The 19,856-nt window shown below is 43.4% G+C and overlaps 1 protein-coding gene across 10 annotated transcripts in view; it reads left to right on the forward strand.

The window, feature by feature from the left end:
- The window catches only part of SLC8A1 (solute carrier family 8 member A1), a 301,894-nt gene that overhangs the window by 148,743 nt on the left and 133,295 nt on the right, over positions 1 to 19,856 (forward strand). Inside the window, exon 1 of one of the 10 annotated variants that reach the window (XM_083494233.1) lies at positions 15,665 to 15,753. The exons of the other annotated variants lie outside the window; for them this stretch is intronic. The gene's annotated coding sequence lies outside the window, so the exon portion shown is untranslated. Of the gene's footprint in view, positions 1 to 15,664; positions 15,754 to 19,856 lie in introns of those variants that run through there. 10 annotated transcript variants of the gene reach the window in all.

Raw genomic sequence — 19,856 nt, forward strand, 5'->3', positions numbered from 1 at the left:
GCCCTCCCTTGCAGCAGCCACAGCAGAAATTAGACATGTAACCCCTTTGTAAAACGTCGAAAGCAAACACCTCTCTGCAAGCAGAAGCCGCAGATCTTTTGTAGCACACCCACCCAGTGAAATAATATATTTACATTCTTGAGAAAATCTGTTTAGAAAAAGCTCCCTGGTGATATTTGCATGGTGACCCTCAAGCAGCAGGAAAGATAAGATCAACATACAAACAGCATTAAACAGATGTTTTAATTAAAAGTTCCAACACTGTATCACATTGCTAAACCTGCATCAGTTCCTCGTTTGTTTAACTCCAAGGTGTAGAAGTTTTACCGAGACAACTTGCAAGAGTAGTTTCTATGGATTATATCCAACATTCCAGTGAAATGAGGGGGCTTATATGCACATATTTCAATGGGTCTCGTTTGGGTATGATTTAGTTGGCTATCACCCTATGGTCTTATGGAAAAAGTCAGCTATTAGGCAATGGATGGGGTGGGTTGATTATGCTGGTGTGAGAAGTAAGCTCTTAAACTGTGGAAATCTTCGGGATTTCTGCCCCATGGAACATTCTGAGCATCATCTTCCCCCAATCTGTCCAGATGTTGTTGGACTCCCAGCTCCCATCAGCCCCAGCCAGCATGGACAATGATCAGGGAACATAGTTCAGTTGGTAGAGCATGGGACTCTTAATCTCAGGGTTGTGGGTTTGAGCCCCATGTTGGGCAAAAGAATTCTGCATTGCAGGGAGTTGGACCAGATAACCCTTGTGATTCTTTTATCTATGATGGGAGTTGTTGTTCTATGACATCTACTGTGAGTAGCATTTAAGAGAGCTGCAAATAGTCCAGGGAAGCTTTCGGTTCCATGCACGTTCCTTTTTTCATAACAGGACAAAAACTTGCAGAACCTGTTTCCTAGAGGCATAACCGGAATGTGTGTACAAGTGACTTGCAAGAGTTCAAAGCCCTGCTTCATCTCTTCCAGAAATGTACCCGTTGTCTGTCTCCACGGCCATTCCTAAATCAGTATTCTTCCCCAGATCTGCTACTGTAAATAGAGACACCCCTTCATTGACCCAGAGACTTCAGATCAAGTGTGGGGAAAACCTTTGCTCTCCCTTCGCCCCGTGTTGGTAGACTCCCATCAGCCCTAGCAGGCATCTCCATTGTGAGCACTTTGGGTTGCTTCTATTCTTGCAGAAGCTCACCCTATATGTGTCAGGAATGAGCCAGCTCCAAGCAAAGGTTTGCAGCCAAATGCAGAAAACAGCCAGGAACAGGGAGGCTTTGATGTTAGACAGACAGGGGAGAGCCGGCAGCTGCAGAATTCGGCTCTTCCTGACCTTGACGGGCTAGCTGATAAGTAGCTGGGAGCAGGCTAGAACACAGCCAAAGCTCTCCAGAAGCTGAAATGGGCTCGAATAGACAAGGAGACAGTTCATCGGAAAAGGAAGTGGTTGGCACTAATCCAATCTGTCCTAGGAGTCGGTAAATGGGAGGGCTTCAAGACAGGAAGCAAAACGAGACACAAGGGGCGTTGGTTCAATATATTCTGTAGATACTGAAGAAGGATCATTTTGAGTAATGATGCCGGAGGCTTTGTTAGAGCCGTCCAGAGCTATCTGTTTGTTTTTGCAATAAATCCTCCTTTTTAATTATCTACGCTTACTGTGTTATCAAGCTGGGAACCTGGCCTCCTGACAATATGCTTCCTAGGCTGTGTATACATCATGCAGTTCAAGTACATTTCAAGCACACATTTTCCCCTCAAGAATCCTAGGAACTGTAGTTTCCCCCCTCACAGAGATGCAGTTCCCGGCACCCTTGACACACTATAGTTCCCAGTGTTCTTTGAGGGAAGGTGAAAATGTGATTTGAATGTTCCTGCAACGTAGGGTGCGTACACAGCCACAGTGCTTGGGAATCCTGACATCTTACCTGTTACATCGTAATAGCTCTCTTATTTCTAGATTAAGAGGCTAGAGCAAATGCGTGGGCCATACGTATAGCTGCAAATATGCTGGTTGTGGATGCCCTTCCTGAACAACCAGGGAGGGTCCCGAGTTACCATGGTCCTTTAGAGTGTGAAATAACTCTGTTGTGGCACAGTTGCTAGCACAGCTCTGTTTTGTTCAAGGCTCCGCAACCACCAAATTACGTGAACTAGGTTTTATTGCCATGGCAATGCTTTGAGCAAGGAACACAATCTGAGAAAATGAAATGTGAAGCATTCCTTTTGCAACGTAATTCCAACAATTTGCCTTGCTGCAAATTGTGCCCTGACTCGGGGATAGATGCGGTGCCAGTTGCCAATGTTTGCTGTCACTTGGATGCATTATGTAGTGAGTTCACCTAGGTAGACATGGCCATGCTCAGACGTGTGCATTGTTCTTCCCAAATGGGACATGAATGCCTAGCCACAAAGGAAAACCTGATGATGATGATGTTAATGGCATTGTTCCTATCATGCCGTGGTAAGATCCAACATGAGAGAAGTGTTTTGGTTTTTTTCTGGGGGAGGGGAGCCAAAACAGTGCAAGAAGACCCTAGGTACACCTCCATCTATGGGTAAGTGATCCTAAACATTTATGGCGGAGAATTTCATATAGCGTTGCTAGTTTGGGTAACAGCCAGCTGGTGTGCATGATTTACAAGGCTCACAAAGCCCCTTAGCCACCCCACCTCATCAATGCCTCTTTGGCTATGAGGTGTTGCAAGTGGTTATCCTTTTCACCCTTGAAAAGTAGGTAGAACTGAAGGAGGAAATTGGAAGAGTGACAATCTTTCCCACTTCCTCTTTCACCTCCATGTGTTTTCCAAGGGTTGTTCTACCCAGATTCCTTGAGAGAGCAATACATGTGCACTCTTTCAGTCTGCTGTGCGTGGAGGGCAGAACTCAGTGAGGGGAGTGAGAAGAGAGGGTAGCACTCACACCACTCACTCAAAAATCAATATGCGCGCATGGGTCTAAAAAGATTAGTGACCCCTGATTTATAGCCCTGTCCCATCTTCCGTTCTCCCACCATCTCACACCCTGTCTGGTGGCAGCCAGTTTCATTATCTAATAAATCATCTCTCCCCACTCTTAGTCGTCAAGCCCTGCTTTTATCAAATAAGATTTAGAAATCCAGGCAGGTATATGTGAATAGTGGTTGGAGTATCCCTATGCCGGTGTTAAGTCTTTTCTTTAAAGCCTTAATGTGTGTGAAAGTGCTTTAGAGAACAATGAGCAACCTCTGTGGCAAAAATATCTCAATAAAAGGAAAATTGCCTGTTTAAATGCTTGGCTTCTTGGCTTCCAAGACATCATTCTCAATACCTAACCCTTCTTCAGATATCATCAGAAGTGATCTTTGCTTCCATTAAAAGCACTTGGCTTTGCTTCAGAGTGAATTTGTTTCGACATAAAATAGAGGCTTAAGGCATTAAAGGGAAGCTAAAAGTTACTCTGTGTGAGCCTGTTGTTTTATTTATTAAGCTTCTGACTTGGATAAATCCCATTGCTATTAATTTTACTTTGTGGTTTCTGATAACTAAGTACTCAGGTTTCAAGAAGACCAGCTATTCCATCAGTCTCACAAACAATTTTTAAGTTGGGGTGGGGTGAGGAGATTCTTAGGCCAGCCTTCAGCTAAACTCTCCGAAGGGAATATGATAAAATCATTTTTTTTATTTTAAAAAATCAGTATAAAATTGCTCCCAAAATGGACACAAGGCAAAACAACAGCATAAATGATTAAGATAAAAATCCCCTCCCCACCCCTTGATTGCCACCAGTATTTGGCATCACTGTGTAGCTGTCTGGGTGTCTGTCCTGAGCATTAAGTAGCTCATTATAATTTCCCACTGAGCCCCTTCACAACATCGATCTGGAGCATTGTGGGGAATTTAAACAGCAGCCAGGTGCAGCCCCCTAGTGCTGCTTGGATTGTTGCTGTTCACCACTGCCAGGTAAGCCCATAGTTATAGTCAGTTGATTTATTTAGCCCGGTAGCACAGTTGGTTAGAGTGTGGTTCTGATAACGCCAAGGTTGCAGGTTTGAGCCCTGTGTGGGACATGAGCCTCTATGATTTACTGCATTTACCACAAATATGTAGTGCTAAGAGGGACACGGGTGGCCCTGTGGGTTAAACCACAGAGCCTAGGACTTGCCGATCAGAAGGTTGGCAGTTCGAATCCCCGTGACGGGGTGAGCCAACCTAGCAGTTCGAAAGCACGTCAAAGTGCAAGTAGATAAATAGGTACCACTCCAGCGGGAAGGTAAACGGCAGATGAAAAGTGCAGTGTTCCCCACATCTGCTTAGAAGAAAAGTCCTGTTTGATTCGATGGGGCTTACTCCCTGGTATCTGGGGTTAGGACTGCAGCCAGGCCAAACAATCCAAATCTGTGATCCACCAGGGTGTTTGGGCAGAAGGGAAGTTTCACTCTGGGCTGGACTGACACTGGATCTTCTGGATCTTGAGCCAGCCCTGCTGTAATAACATGTTGGCAATGGGCTTGATCCAAGGCCTCTTTGCCTCTTTCCAAGTTGTGCATTATTTATCTCTGTATTTAACACGCAGTAATGCTGAGCCACCCGCTTGGAATCGAAATGCTCATTGCATCTGCTGAGCCCACACCTCGTCCGCTAAAACGGTTGCATGATACTCACCTGTGGCAATTGGCCAAACTCGACTACAGCTGTCATTCTCTATTATGGAGCTGGTCCATTTAGTGCAGAAGGATAAGTTTTTACTTTTGCACCTGGTGGCCAAACTTTTTTTAAAAAAAGAATGAAAGACAAAGCAAACTCAAGAGCACCTGGTGCCATTGCTGTAGGCCTGGAGCAAACTGTGCTGTGGCTTTTTAGTCTGAGCTCCATTGCACTCCACCGCTGTGTTAAATATAGGATTCCTGGATTTTGCCTGATGTGGAAGCCCGGAGCAGTTAAGACTGCAACATGTTGTGCTTTCAAACTGTCTAAATTGATATGTAATAAGCATTGGATTCTTTTCTAAAAGTGGTTTGCAAAGGCCCAGGAGTGGAGGTGGCAATGATGGAAAATGTTGACTGCCCAGGATATAGATCAGTGTTGGGGAACCTCTGTCCTGGGGGCCTCCCAGGTCTCTATCTGACCTACACTAGGACACACCACTCTCTGGCCCTTCTCTGCACCCTCCACAAGAGCTTTTGCCTGGCTGGAGTGTTTCCTGGAACTGTGATAGTGCCTGGGGTGGAAGATGAATGGGTGTAGAAACCTCAGAATTTTGTGCAGCTAGGATATGGTACAAAGGGGAAGATTCATATCCTTTGACTTCCTCCACCCATAAGATAGAAGAGCCCTGCCTGGCTGTGTGTTGTGGGATGTAATCCACTGGGAGCAGTCAAGTACAACATTCCTTGTTTTCCTAGAGTGGACATGCAAGGGAATGTTCCTGAAACTTCCTGTTCCTCCTGGTCTGGATCATCCTTCCTTGCATGTGACTAGTAGGTGGGCGTGACCTTATCTGACTTAACAAAAGGTCCAGTCACACTGCCACTGCTCTCTCTTCAATCTTCCCTTTTGTCCTGCGAATTTCCTGTACTGCTGGCTGCTAGCCAAGCAGTCTCCCCAGGTTGTCCCCCATATGGGGCAAACCTGAAGCCTACCTTCAGGGACCACACTGTTCTCTGCAAGATAGTGAGTAAAACTATTCTTTGTTACTTATGAATAAGACTGTGGTGTGTTTATTCTTTTAGGAGGGGTTCAGGAATATTAGTATATTAGAACATATCTCAGTCTGGACAAGCCAGATTGAATTGCTTATTGTCTTAAGAAGCTCACATGAGTTTGCAACCAGCTTTTTGCTACGTAAGAAGGGGAATGCACTCTGCTAAGTGAAGGAACTTGCTAGCGCAAGTTAGGAAGGATATTCATAAACAATACATCCTCTCCTGCCACCCTCAACATTCCCACATGTGTTACTTAGCAACCAGAGTCAGGTGGCTCCAGATGCTTTGGTAGGGCAAGGCACTTCACCTGGGCAGCTGGACAATCTGCAGGTCTTGGCAGGGAGGTGTGGCAGAGGCTTCATAGGGGCTAAGCTGAAAAATGTCAGCTCTCCAAGCCTCACATATCGGGTGACTGTTACTGTCAGTCCCTCACCCAAATTTCTCAGAAGCAGCTACAGCAATGGTTCCCAACTGGGGGGTCCAGGTAACCCACCCAGGGGGTCCATGGCAATACCCACCAACTGGGACATCACATTTTGGGGAGCCATGCTGTCAAGTGGGAGCACAGCACCCAAAAACATGTGAGATCGTTGCACCCCAAAGCAGGTGTTTTGGGGCACCTTGCTCTTGCGCTGGCTAAATGACTCAATCAAGAGCTTGGCCTGGTTTTGCACCGGGACATATTGGAAGGTATGGTGGCACCATTCACCTAACAAAAACTACTTCGGAGCTATCAGCATTTTCAAAAGTAGGGGGTCCATGGCTTGGCTTTTGAAAAAACAGGAGGTCCACAGTACTTCGCTAATTGGGAACCAGAGAATGTGATGCATGGCCAAATCCCCATCTATTAATTGCATGCCCTGGTGCAAAGCCATCCATCCCAAAAAGAAATTTCTGTATCGTTCTGAGGATTCATGTTGGATTGGGCAAGTGATGTGAAACGTGGATTATTTCAGCCATGGGTAAGTGCCCTTCTTCTCGTTTGCACAGAGAGATGTGAACATCAAAGAAAAGCTTTACAGTATGTGCCTATTCACTACACTTTTAAACACATCCTTTATTGCAAAAGGTAATAACAAACAGGCTTATCAGTCACCCTGGCAACGTACAGCGAGATGATTGAAAAACTGCTGGTTGCTGTATGGAGTGTTCTCCCCGCCAACTCACTTGGAAAAGTAATAAATAAACCTATATTTCCCGTGAAATCTTACAGGACGAGCACTATTCTCTTGATAATACTAGGTAATCCAGGATTAGAAGGATTCATTAAGTGTTGTAGTGTAGTGGTTATTATTATTACTTCGATGCATTTCATTTCTATACCGCTTTATATTTTTAAGGAAAAGTCTCAAAGCGGTTTACAACACATTAAAACATCAAATAAAACAACCCAGAATAAAACATCCCTGAAGGAAGTCACAAATAAAGAATACATTCAAAGCAACATAATTAACAGGAAACTATTATTATTGTTGTTGTTGTTATTATTATTATTATTATTATTATTATTATTATTATTAAACTTGTATACCACCCTATACCCGCAGGTCTCAGGGCGGTTCACAGGATAAAATCACAATATAAAAATACATAATAAAAATAAAAACAAGAACAACCTAATCACACACACCCTTTAAAAGATTTTGAAATAAAACATTACGTAGGAGATCGGCTGCAGAATGCATATTTAATGCAGGAAAGTTAACCAAGGTTAGCCAGTAGAGCTGCAAAATGGGATTCCTTGGCACTCTCTCAGCCATGAGATTGCCGAATAGTAAAGCCATACTCACCCACAGTCACATGCCTCACCTTTGGCATGGTAATAAAAGTTGGGCTATCACACAGGACCACTGCAGAGGTCATTGAGAATGCCTTCAACTCTACAAGGCAGGGGTAGCCAACACGGTGCCCTCCAGATATTGCGCACTGCAACTCAAATCAACCCCACCCAGCACTGCTAATGGTCAGGAATGTTGAGAGTGAATGAAAACATTTGAAAGGCACTGTGTTGACTTCCTTTGCTGTGTAGAGAGCATCATGTGCCCTGACTGAACTCATTATGAAGTTCTATCACCTTTCAGGGGTTGGTGGGGAGTGATGATACACACATGTTGCGTTCAGTGATGAATCAAGTCTATTCTGGGTGGGGGGTGGGGGGGGAACAGAAGCAGTTGGGGATGCCTTTTCATACTAATGACCACATGCCTCCACCCAATAAGGCATTTGTTGGGTACATAGAAGATTTGGCACAAATCTTTATTTTTAAAATTTAAATTTAAAAAACTGCAAGAATTGAATTAGCCAATACAGTGGCACCTCGGGTTACATACGCTTCAGGTTACAGACTCCACTAACCCAGAAATAGTGCTTCAGGTTAAGAACTTTGCATCAGGATAAGAACAGAAATCGTGCTCCAGCAGCATGGCGGCAGCAGGAGGCCCCATTAGCTAAAGTGGTGCTTCAGGTTAAGAACAGTTTCAGGTTAAGAACGGACCTCCAGAACAAATTAAGAACTTAACCTGAGGTACCACTGTACATGAACAAATAATTGAAAATTCCCAACAAGTAAGATTTCATAAAGGAAGAGAGAAGTTAATGAAGATAAGATTTTATTAGGGTAACTGGAATTGATTTGCAACCTTTGGAACAGCTTGTATTAATCAGCTTGTACACTTGGAAATATTAGCATTTTGATTGGAACAAGGACGCTTTTTCTCTTGGCAGTTTGAAATGTTCATCTTATCTGCCCAATTACTTGGAGCCTTCTTGTTAATTATTGATTGTATGGTAGTGCATAGAGCATTATATTGTTTCCATGTGGTTGTTTACAGCGGAGGTGACCTGTACTTAAGCAGTAAAACTGCAACGTATGGGTTGGAGGGGTATTGCTCCTGTATAGCTGTTGTTACACTACATGATAAGCCCCTAAGTGCTGGTACAGCACGAATTCCAGGCATTTGCTCTGATTTTCTTTCTTCATATCATAGACTTCATTGTGATTGATTCACACTGTACATTCAAAAAGGTTAACCTGTTTTGACATTAGTGGTGCCTAGCATGGTAGATGCTCCTTATCCTGGACCAGGGATGGGAACCTTTGGCGCTCCAGATTTTGCTAGACTACTACATCCTATCATCCCTGACCACTTTGTTGACTGGCTGTGTCTGATGGAAGTTGCAGTCCAACAGCATCCCAGCCCAAGTCTAAAGATATTGTGCAGGACATTCTGTTTCTTTCCCTGCAACAAAAAGTGGTGAATGGGTAGCATCCAGCTTTATTATTTATTTGGTTAATTATTCATTTAAAAGACTCAGGATACAGCTTTTCAGAACATGGTTTACAGGCACTAAAATATATTGATAATGATCAGTAAAGTACAAAAATTAGAATCCCATTGCTATCATTGGCATAGACTGAAACAGGCTGAAATCTGCATTGAATGCATAGCCCAACCATTCTACCACCACAGCCTACCTCACAAATTTAATCAACCCAAAGATTTGTACAATCCTTTTAAAAAGTATCCCTTTAGAGCTCCTTTAAAAGGTGTTGGCAGTGGGGCTTTCCTGAATTGCCCCAGAACTGAGTTCCATAAATGCCTGCTCATTAAAATAAGCATCCACAGCGGAACATTTAAATCCCATATAGCTCCATTTCTGGGGAGTATAAATTGACCTGAAAATGACCTCAATAATAATGCTAACAATCCATAGTTATGCCATGTTTAGTGAGTACAAATAATCACCATTTTTAAGGCTGCCAGTTTTACTGGGTTTCAGTAGAATATTACTCAACCAATTCATCATTGGAGGCAATTTCTAACCAGTCAGGTAAGGATTGAGAGCTAAGGGCAAACTGGTTTGCATGAAGCGCTATTTTGGTTTCGGTGTGTTACCATCATCAGCTCACAAACTCTGTGATGCGGGCCTATATTGCTATGTAAGCACGGGCAGCGTTCAGGGTTGGTTAAAGGACACAACAGGGAAGACAACAGGCCCTGGCTGAGTTTGTGCTGTAAGGTGGGGCTCTTGCTTAATGATAAAGTGGGTGCTTGTGATCCTAATGGCCCCGTGTTCAAACTTTGGCATCTTCAAGTAGCACTGGGAAAGATGTCTTGTCTGGTATTGCAGAGAACTGCTAGTCAGTCTAAAGAAGGGTTGAGGAACCTGTTATAGTACTCATCAGCCCCAGTCAGCATGCCAGTAGTCAGGGATTTGTTGGCGGGGGTGGACAGGAGTTCTGCAGAAACATGCAGGGCCAGTTGTTCCCTACCTCCGGTGTAGACATTGCCTCTGAGCTAGATGGATCACTAAGGTGGCTTTATATGTTCATATCTGCAGCCATACCTCCTGTTCAGTCAAAGGTTAGGAGAGAGATGCCAGTGAAGTAGCAGGGCACCCATTCTGAATTCTTTTTGCCACCGCCTTGTAAGTCTTTGGTACAATATTTCCTAGGTGAGCATCACAAATGTGAATAGAAAAAAAAGAGGGGAATGCATTTGCTGCCTCATAGCAATCCATCAGCCTGAAAAGCTCCTCCTTTTTCTGTCATTCATCTTCCTGACACTGAAGTCTCATTTTGAATCTGGCTGCATCGTATGGACAGCCCTTGAAATAATATGTGCGAGAGCTTAGATGGATTGGCTGAAGGGGCGTGTGTGTGTGTGTGTGTGTGTGTGTGTCCCAGATTAAATGAAAAGAACATGTTGTCCAAAGCATAGAGTGGAAAGAGCAGACTCTATTTTCCCCGGGCGTCAAGTCTGAAGTTCTGTGTGGAACTGGCAACCATTTCAGTTGGCTCATCATTACGTATTCCTCTGGAATTCATTGTTGTCACCATCATCCTGATAGGTCCTGCTTGCTGTGAGCTGTATATGTTTATTTTGCACTTACGCTTAGGGAATTTGCAGGAAATCACCTTGCCTGGCTAAGTCATAAACACACCCCTATTTCTATTTTATGTTAGGAAGAATGAGACTACTTTAGGGAAACTGCTTTGTTTATTCTCTCTCTCTCTCTCTCTCTCTCTCTCTCTCTCTCTCACACACACACACACACACACACAAACACAAACACAACAAGACAGATAAAACATTACATCCTCTTTCCATGGTCTAATTCTTACTGAAATAGCAAACCTGTGTTTCAGCTGTACCGCTTTCATACTGCAGATGGGAGCTCATATGATTTATACAAAAACAAAACAAAAAACCAATTCCTTACATAAAGGAAACAAGCATGTGGGAGTATTCTTGGCTAGACCTTTTCTCCTTGCCTTTCTAAATTCCTGTGTGCAGGGGTTATTGTTATTTTAAAATTACGCAGCAATGATCAGTCAATCGCCTAAACCTTCATGTGCAGTCTTAAGTGGTGCAGCCGACACACAAAGGTTTTTCGCCTCAATGAGAACTAACGACAGATCCACACCATTCATTTCATTTTATTTATATACCACCCTTCCTCATAAAATCTCAGGGCAGTTCACAGAAGTACATCCTCCCCCCCCCCCAAGGACCCTGGGAACTGACAACTGGCTTTGAGGTTTTCTGCAATCAAGCAGTATATAAATGTTACGAGTTAAATAAACTGTAGTTCTCTCTTTTCAGAGCTACAATTCCTGGCACTCTTAAGGAACTAGAGTTCGCAGAATTATATGAGGGAAGCCATGTGCTTTAAAGGTATCCTGCAGCTCTGCTTTCAGCCTTGGCTTGAACTATGGATCACTATGAAGACTCTCATTTTAAATACCCCTACTGTATGTAGGCTATAGGAGCTCTGATATATTGCTAGCAGTAATGTTCTTAACTTTCAACAACAAAATAATAATCATACATATAGCTCCCTCACTTACCCCATGAAAGTATTTGGGCTCATGGCCACATCTTTGTGAACATAAGTGTGCACAGAACAATTTATTAAAGTGTTTAACATGTACATATGGACTCTCCTTAAGGGCATGGGGTGTTAACTCTTGCCCTCCCACACTCTTGCAGCTGAGCCATTGTCCCTTTAGTTCAGCCACAAGAGAAGGGATTTATACAGTACATAACTAGTTTAAGATGCTGCTCTTTTGTGATTCTCTGCTGCAGACTAGCATAGCTGGGTGCCTCAGATCTGAGTCTAATGCACTGGGGGGGGGTGGATCTTGGGTTACTGTAAACAAAAAAACCCAGACATTTTGCCAAATGGTAAAAATCTGCCCAGACGGAAATTTTAATCCTGAAAAAAGAGGATGTGTCCGGGGGAAAGAGGACATATGGCAACCCGATCAGGTTTAATTTATGTCAGGTTTCAATCCTGCCTGTAACTCATGCTTCCTGTCAGGGGAGCTTAGTCACCTAGTTAACCACTTAAGGGAGGGACTAGTGTTGATTTCCTGACAGGAAAACACTTGGTGTCATCAGCTCAGGTGAACTCCCTCATTTCACACCGTGCCTCGTGATTTGTTTCAGAACAGGTTTGGGGGTTCAGCTCTGCTAAATCTTAGCTCACTTTTCAGGTTTGGATTCAGGGGAGAGGTTTAGCTGCCTCTCGGGATTTGACCGATTGCCATGCTGGGTGGTAAAGGATTTTCCCCTGGGTCATGTTGGCTAGAAACTTTGAGAGTTTGCAGCATTCCTTCGTAGCATATGGCGTGTTTCTCTGTTGCTTGAGTCATCCAGAGATATTTCCTCTGCGGAAAGGAACATTTCTGCAGCCAGCCACCTGCTTTCTTCATACGACACACAGGATTGGGCCGCTGCTGTGCTAAACTCTGTATTTGCTTAGTCTTCCATACAGATTAGATGGGGCTGATGAGCACATTCTGCATATGGATGATGCTTAGACCCACGCTCGGAGGGGGGTGGTGGCATGCTGTCATATCCTAAGACTGCAGTTTGCCAAATGTGTGCCATAACAGAAATGTGAGCATGCTGTAATATTCACAGGGACATTACTGGGGGTGGGGGGCAGAATGGCAGGTGTCACACACAGAAAAACATTACACCCCGGGACCGCAGTTTTCTGTATGTGTGGATGCCACAACTCCCCGCTGGAGAATGGCCATCCGAATGGGGGATGGGGATAGGGTTTCCAGACCTCCACGCCTAAACTGGAGTCTCCAGGGACTCAGCTACGTTAGTAAAGAAAAAGCATTTAAAATGCATTATAACACTGTGACACCAGGTGGCGCTGTGGAGTTCCATCTTTCGGCAATGTGATTTCCCATTATGAGGTTTACAACATGTTTTCCTGAAACTTTTTTTGATGTTTCTAGATCCAGCCCTCGTTTGCTTACCTGCCCCCCTCCAGCTGGCAGGTAGAGGGCTTGAATCTCCAGGTGGACGAGAGTGCTTTCCTTTACTATTATTAAGGAGACTGTGTGTGCAGCTTGCAAGCTTCAGCCCAGCAGGAGTCAGCTGCCAATTATCGCATAGACTCTCCAGGGGTCATAGGAACATCTCCTTTAGCTAAGGTTTCTATTTTAATTTCAAAAAAATGACATATTTGCTCATTTGTTAGACTTTCCGGGGGGGGGGGTAGTTGAATGACATGCTCTTTGCGACTGTGGTTCATACTTAATGTGTCATGGTTGATGACATCACTGGGCACCACCCCTCATGACATCACCAGGGGCTGCCCAGAGTCTGGGATGCAACCCTTCAGGGAGAGAAATGGCAGCCACTTGCAGTAAGGAAGCATCATCAGCCTACCCACAAAATATAATTTGCCTCCACCCCTGAAATGTAAAAGATGGGAGGTGGTTGTGTCTGCTCATTCACCTCAGCATCCGCCTTTGGATTTGTCTTCCTGTGGTCTAAACATTTGGGCCAGCCAAAATTCCAGGTCAGCAACACAGCCCAAATGGCCCACCAACAGAGGAGGCTGCCTGTTGATCTCTATAGGATCAGAATTGACTTTTTTTCTTGTGTAAGAATGAGGTATGCCTACCATTTTAACAGGGCATGGCAAATCTCAATCTGATATTTAGCTAGGGTTTCCATATGTCCGGACCTAACTGGGATTCGGTCGTCGGAAACAGTGTCCAGGCAGAAATCGCTGAAACATCCAGGAAAATCTGGACCTATGGCAACCAATGACTGTAGTGTAGCTCAACAACTTCTGTGTCCATATTTTCACTTTTTGAAATATGGCAACCCTACTTGTGCAGTATATGCTAGAATTCATATTTCCTATAGGGTCATGAATTGTAATATTTGGCATTTTTTAAAAAATCAGTGTGCGCCTTCAACAGTGCACTTTCATTCTAGCCCAGGATTTCTCAGAAGTCTTGTTAGTTAAATTACATAGCTTGCAAGCTTGTAGTGTATGGATCAGATTCCTGGGTTTTAGAACAGTTCAGAATGGGGAACATTTTCTTGGAACTGAAAGACTGTGTAGAATCTGGAAGATTCAGCATCCACATCAGTTGAATTCCCATTGCGGTTACCAAACAATATGTGTTAACATGGAATGGGGGGAAGAAATGGAAATGTCACATCAACAAAAGTATGAAAACATTTGCAATTACTGTGTTGTGTTTCTGCTTGCGTGTTTCGTAATCCCTGAGTTGTGATCGGGAAAACCAGCCAAAAGTGGAAAGTGACTGCCAGGCATTGTTTTAATGACTCCTCCAACTCTTCCTCCCTCCCAGCCCCCCTCCACTTGTTTTAAACAGAGAATGTAAGTACAGTTGTCCCCTGCCAGATTATGTCATTATTGGACCTGGGTATTAATGGAGTGGTAGATTGAATGCAACTGATGGGCCAAATTCTACACTGGTAAATTTCCATGGATTGCTACACAGTTTGGACTACTAAGAACCAGTACTTCCAAAAGTTCTTTTCATCCAGACACCCCAACCTACCTGAAACCCCTTAAAAGACTTTTTTTTTATATATTCCCCCTCCTTCCCATGATTACAGTGTAATCCTCTGTGTGTTTACTTAGAAGTATGTTTCATTAATGGGTCTTAAACTAGGGCACATTTGCAGCCACTCAATTTCTAGCTCATCTAGAAATGCATCCTTTTAGTTCAGGGTTGAAGTATGAATTCTAATGATGAGAGGGTCGCATGGGATTGCACCAAGACATGTTGTACCTTCTTTGAGGAAGGGTCATAGCAACATAGGAAGTTGCCTTATAATGGTCCAGCTATCCCAGTATTGTCCACACTGACCAGCAATGGCTCTCCATGATATCAGATGGGGTACTTTTGCTACATGGAGACACCTGGGATTGAACCGGGAGCCTTTTACATGCAAGGAAGATGCTCTGCCAGTGAGCTATGGTTTCTTTTCATACACACACACACACACACATACACACACACACACAGCTAGCCCAACAATTAAATGTTACTGTCACCTGAACCAAGGTTTTGTTGAAAATATTTTAACAGGCTTTCAGTCTTCATAGGCCCCCTATTTGTCTTCTTGCTCATGTTTCCTATTGACAGTAGCTGATCATGGAAAGGATGCTGACTGACTTCTTTGTGCCTTTGAAGAAAGAAGAGAAAGAAACCAGCTACTGTAAAAGCTGAACGTAATGAATGCTCTGATGCACCAAATGTCCTTGGCATATTTGGCTATGTTTAGCTCACTGATTATGGGTTCTGCTTACTCTGTACAGCCACTCTGTTCTTCTTCTTCTTAATCAGCAACCCTTGTCCATGTCTGCCTCCTTATAGCTTATTAAATGACTGCCGTGCGCTCCAACTCATCCTTAATTTTCAGGACCAGTCCTTGTTTCCCGGTACCTGTTCCAATTTTGTTTCTCTCTTACCTTTCGCAGAGGTTTGGCAGATAGCTTTTTAAAATATTGTTAGAGTATTATTTTAGAGCAGCCATTCTCGAGGTTTTAGCTGCACCTGAGACTCAGCAGGGAACTCTTCCCCCACCTGGTGCCCTAGAGATGTTTTGGACTACAACTCCCATCAGCCAGTATAGGATGGGTGCAACTTCCTGCCAAACAGGAAGTAGCTGATGCCAAGGATGTCCTTTGTGAGTTGTAATCCAAAACATCTACATGGTTCCAGATTCGCAACAGCTGCTCTAGAGCTTAAAAATCTGAAGAGATGGAAGGTACCTTTTTGTAAACCGCTTTGTGGGTTTTTCTTGAAATCAAGCAGTGTATAAATTCTATTAAATAAATAAAATAAATATCTACCTAATAAAAGTTGCTGATTAGACAGAAAGCCTTCTTGGTAGTGGCGCCCTCCCTGTGGAACGCCCTCCCTTCAGATGTAAAGGAAATGAACAACTACCAGACTTTTAGAAGACATCTGAAGGCAGCCCTGTATCGGGATGTTTTTAATGTTTAATGTTTTAATATGTTTTATATGTACTATAAGCTGCCCAGAGTGGCTGGGGAAACCCAGCTTAGATGGGAGGGGTATAAATATTATTAGTATATTTTAAAAATGCAGCCATTCTATTATATGCACAGCTAGACCCACTGTGAGATCTAATATTCTAAATTATTTTTATTGAAAGATAAAGATTAATAGTCATAAGAATCTGCCTTACACTTACTCAGGCTATTGGTTAATCTAACCCAGGCTTCCTCAACCTTGGCCCTCCAGGTGTTTTTGAGACTACGATTCCCATAATCCCTGACCACTGGTCTTGCTAACTAGGGATTATGGGAGTTGTAGGTCAAAAACATCTGGAGGGCCGAGGTTGAAGAAGCCTGATCTAACCCTTGGCTTGACTTTCGAAAAACAGGGGCTCTGTAGTACTTAGCTAATTGGGAACCACTGCTCTAGATTTTTAATTGTTGCAACTCCTCCACAGGTTATTTTTAGCTGAGCGGCCTTTGCAATATCTCTGTTCTTAAGCTGTTGGCACCGAATTTTATCTGTCATTCTTTTTCATGCACATATTATTTTGTTATAATATGTTATAATATAATATGTTAAGCTTATTTCATCTTAAGAGATTTCTCTCTCCAGTTTTGTAGGGATCAAATATATAATTACAGTGGTACCTCAGGTTAAGAACTTAATTCGTTCTGGAGGTCCGTTCTTAACCTGAAACTGTTCTTAACCTGAAGCACCACTTTAGCTAATGGGGCCTCCTGCTGCTGCTGTGCCGCCGGAGCACAATTTCTGTTCTCATCCTGAAGCAAAGTTCTTAACCTGAAGCACTATTTCTGGGTTAGTGGAGTCTGTAACCTGAAGCGTCTGTAACCCGAGGTACCACTGTATTTCAAAAGAAGTCATTCACTTCTTATGTCTACTTTAACACTCTATGTTCATGATGATAACAATGTCAGCTTCTCGCAGTGGGAGGGGTGAAATATCCTCAGACAATAACAATCAAATGGCAGGTGGGGGAGTTCTGCTGCTACCCCTTGTTCAGGTGTTATGCCCGAAAAGGGAATTGCAACACAACCAGGGACAATGGAGTGCCTGCACTGACTTCACCCACTGTGTCCCTGTCTGCTCCACCCTGACCTTTCTGCGTTGAGTGGGGAAGTCTGATGGGAGTTTCTGAATGCATTCAGCCAAGAAATTGTCTTCAGCCAACGAACTCTGAGCCTTTCTGTGATAGGGTCAGAGTTGAAACTGTGTTTGCACTCATGCTTGCTCTTTAGCTGAGCCTGGAGGCACAAAATTCAATTAATTCCTCTCTGCATCTGTATCTCCTGACAACTTCTTAAACACACACACACACACTAGCTTATATTATACCGTAAAACATAGATGCCTCTTAACAGGGGCTTTGAGGTTTGAAACAGCCACCTGCTGGGACTTCACTCAGTTGGCATGACCATAGAGCTCAAGAGTTCCCTGGGTGGGCCCATAGCTCAATGGGTTGAGCTCTAACTTTTCATGTGAAAGGTCCCAGGTTCAAAACCCAGATTCTCCAGATAGCAAATGATAAAGTAGCAGGGGATGTGAAAGACATCTGCCTATGAACCCAAAGAACTGCTGCCAGACAGAAGAGACAACACTGAGCTCGATAGATCTGGTATTAGGCAGTTCCTTAAAAGGTAGAAGAAATGCGCAGGCATCTTCAGCCACTATGGCAAGCAGAAAACACTTCTCATTGGGGCCCCCCATTTTTGGTGCTTTGCGTTTTCTGTGTGGGTAATGAATTCTGGGGGAAATTGAATTGGGGCAATCTGGTTTACTGGGTAGGAAATTAAGAGCGGGGTGGAAATAAATTAATTTAAAATGACTACTTAGGGATGATCTTGCCATTAATGAAAGAGGGAAATGAAGGGGAATTAAGCTGATTTGAAGCAGGATCTGTTAGGGAATTAATTGTGGGTAAACTTAAGAGGAACTGATCTGGGGTAGGGTGCAAATTAATTATGCAACTTATCCGGGCTGATTTGGATGGGAAATTAATTGGCTTATCTTCTGTGCAGTTAGGATTCTAAGTTTGCATCTATGTGTATAAATTAACAAATCTAAATCTTATGCATGTTTGTTTCTAGGCATCAATTATTTTAAGTATACAGCAACGCTCTTGATGTCTAGATTCAGTGGGGGGGAAGGAAATGAATGGGCAGGGGTGAAGTTGACCAAGTAGCCAAGGGGATCCCTGAAGACACTGAAGACACTGTGTCCATGGACCCCTTAGAACCTGGAACCAGCACTGGATCCTTGATGACAAGGGCAAAGGAGCAGGATTTGTGTGGGGAAAGAAGAATGAAAGAAAAGGATGCAAGAAAGTTCTGAGTGCAGGAGCATGCGAATGGGGAATCCCACTTACTGCCCTCTGCAGCTGCATGTGTGCTAATTCCAAGACACAATTTTTAAGGCTCCTCTTGCAATTGATCACCTGGAAACTCCTTGGGCACCATTTGGTGGAAAGGCAGGAAAAAAGTAAGCTTTTTTTTAAAAAAAATTGCTATCTTGCGTTCCAGAATTAGTAAGAGACAATGTGAACACTGTTACTAAGCCATGCACAACATAGTTCAAGAGGGTGAATGGTAGTCTAGAAAATACTTCTTGAAATTCATCTCTCAAAAAAAGAAAAAGAGTGGAGGGAGGGGGACAACCTGTGGCCTAGGACAAGTATCTTAAACATGGAAGGCAGCCAGTCTAATTACTTACCTTGGTCCTTTGCCCAGAGTTTATTCCATGATACATCTAGGAGACAAATGTTCTCATTTCAAGAAACTTTCTAGTATTTTTTCCATTCCTTGATGCAGAATAAACACACGCCAGAGGCTGCACAAAACCCAGGTGTAATTCTTATCCATCCAGAGCGGAGCTGGAAAATATCTCAGCAAGGTATTAATTACTACTGCCTTGAGAAATAATTTGTGTAAATGAACCCAGCCATTTAAGCCCCAGACAGTGACAGACTACATAGGAAATGTTCGCCTTGCATCCAAAAGATGCTCAGGTTTGTGGTGAACGTCCAGAGAAGTAGAATCTCGGAATTGTAGACCGGCCTGGAACACCTCCCTGGGTGATCTGCTGCAGTCCCAAACATACTTTCCTGGGAGTAAGCGCCATTTACCACAGTGGAATGTATGTAAAGATGTATGAGTAAAGTTACTCAAGTATGCTTGGTGTGTAACAATGGGACTGGGTGGTCTTAAAGCAACGTTCCCCAACCTGGTGCCTTCCAGATGTTTTGGACTCCAATTTCCACAAGCCCCAGCCAACACAGTTGATCAACATCTAGAGAATTCTCATCAGTCCCAGTCAACACAGTCCACTGGAGGGCACTAGATTGGGAAAGGCCCCCCACCCCACACTTTTTTGGAGAGATTAGGGGGTTGTTTTAAATGCAAGGAACATTAGCTGGGGAATGAAACCAAATGTTTGGTGCCAATGAAGGCTTTGTTCCAATGCCAATAGCACCTTCAGAGGACGGGCTTTCCACAGGACACCTGCTAATTGTCCGGCTAATTGTCAACCCCATCTCCACAGCTGATGCTATTTGCATTTTTAAAAACCACCTGTATATAATAATAATAATGATGAATAATGATGATGATGATGTTTTATTTATATCCCGTTCATCTGGCTGGGTTTACCCAGCCACTCTGGGCAGCTTACAGCATATATAAAAACATAATAGAACATCAAACAATTTTTAAAAAACAGAATATCTTAATGATGAAGACACTTTTATCGTCTCCTCTAGTTTAGCCTTCAGTTGATGCCTACAACAGAGCAGCACTGAAGAAAGGGCAATTTCATGCAAAATGTAGGATGTGT

Source organism: Podarcis liolepis (genome assembly GCF_965112155.1).
Source record: "Podarcis liolepis genome assembly, chromosome: 3".
Taxonomy (NCBI): Eukaryota; Metazoa; Chordata; class Lepidosauria; order Squamata; family Lacertidae; genus Podarcis; species Podarcis liolepis.